Source organism: Triticum dicoccoides, chromosome 2B (assembly GCF_002162155.2).
Source record: "Triticum dicoccoides isolate Atlit2015 ecotype Zavitan chromosome 2B, WEW_v2.0, whole genome shotgun sequence".
Lineage (NCBI taxonomy): Eukaryota > Viridiplantae > Streptophyta > Magnoliopsida > Poales > Poaceae > Triticum > Triticum dicoccoides.
Genome location: NC_041383.1, coordinates 191,804,232 through 191,805,993, shown reverse-complemented (window position 1 = coordinate 191,805,993; position 1,762 = coordinate 191,804,232).

Genomic DNA, 1,762 nt, shown 5'->3' with positions numbered 1-1,762 from the left:
TTTTTTGTTCTTTGTTAGTTTTGTTTTCTGTTTTTATATTTTCTTTCCTTTTATTTTTATTTGTAGTTTCATTGATCTTTAGTTTTATAAAAATTACCACTAGTGCCTAAATTTGTATTTATCAACAAACTACTGTGAGATTAATTATTAACCCATAATAAAATAGTTTTAGCATTTTATAATTTCAATAGGCATTTTTTTAATTGTTTTCACTACTGTTTTAATTGTTTTAGAGCCTTTAAACATTTTATCAAAGTTTGGTTTCTCCACCATAATTACTTACGATTTATTTGATACAACCCAAACATTTTAGTTTTAATTTTTGAAAACTTTTGTTGTCTGCCTGATTTTAAATTGAAATCAAATCGGTTTCGAACTAATGCGAGATTAACCATAGTAATCGAGGTGACGTGGCATCATTAGTGGAGGATTACTGTAGCGTAACTATCCGGGCGTCACACAGTATGACTTGTATCGCCCACAACTCAGTTGTGTTCTACTCGTGCATATAACATCAACGCATAAAACCTGGCTCTGATACCACTGTTGGGGAACGTAGTAATTTCAAAAAAAAAATCATACGCACACGCAAGAGCATGGTGATGACATAGCAACGAGAGGGGAGAGTGTTGTCCACGTACCCTCGTAGACCGTAAGCGGAAGCGTTATGACAACGCGATTGATGTAGTCGTACGTCTTCACGATCCGACCGATCCAAGCACCGAACGTACAGCACCTCCGAGTTCAGCACACGTTCAGCTCGATGACGATCCCCGGGCTCCGATATATAAAGGAGGGAGGGGGAGGCCGGCCGGCCCCTTTGGGCGCGCCAAGGAAGGAGGAATCCTCCTCCTAGTAGGAGTAGGACTCCTCCTTTCCTACTCCTACTAGGAGGGGGAAGGAAGGGGGAGAGGGGGAAGGAAAGAGGGGGGGGGGGGCGCCGCCCCCCTCCTAGTCCTATTCGGACCAGAGGGTGGAGGGGGCGCGCGGCCCATGCTGGCCGCCCCTCTCTCCTTTCCCCTAAGGCCCATAAGGCCCAATACTCTCCCGGGGGGTTCCGGTAACCCCCCCGGCACTCCGGTTTTCTCTGAAATCACCCGGAACACTTCCGGTGTCCGAATATAGTCGTCCAATATATCAATCTTTATGTCTCGACCATTTCGAGACTCCTCGTCATGTCCGTGATCACATACGGGACTCCAAACAAACTTCAGTACATCAAAACTTATAAACTCATAATAAAACTGTCATCGTAACGTTAAGCGTGCGGACCCTACGGGTTCGAGAACTATGTAGACATGACCTAGAACCATTCTCGGTCAATAACCAATAGCGGGACCTGGATGCCCATATTGGTTCCTACATATTCTACGAAGATCTTCATCGGTCAAACCGCATAACAACATACGTTGTTCCCTTTGTCATCGGTATGTTACTTGCCCGAGATTTGATCGTCGGTATCCAATACCTAGTTCAATCTCGTTACCGGCAAGTCTCTTTACTCGTTCTGTAACACATCATCTTATAACTAACTCATTAGTTACAATGCTTGCAAGGCTTAGGTGATGAGTATTACCGAGAGGGCCCAGAGATACCTCTCCGCCAATCGGAGTGACAAAACCTAATCTCGAATTATGCCAACTCAACATGTACCTTCGTAAACACCTGTAGAGCACCTTTATAATCACCCAGTTACGTTGTAACGTTTGGTAGCACACAAAGTGTTCTTCCGGTAAACGGGAGTTGCACAATCTCATAGTTG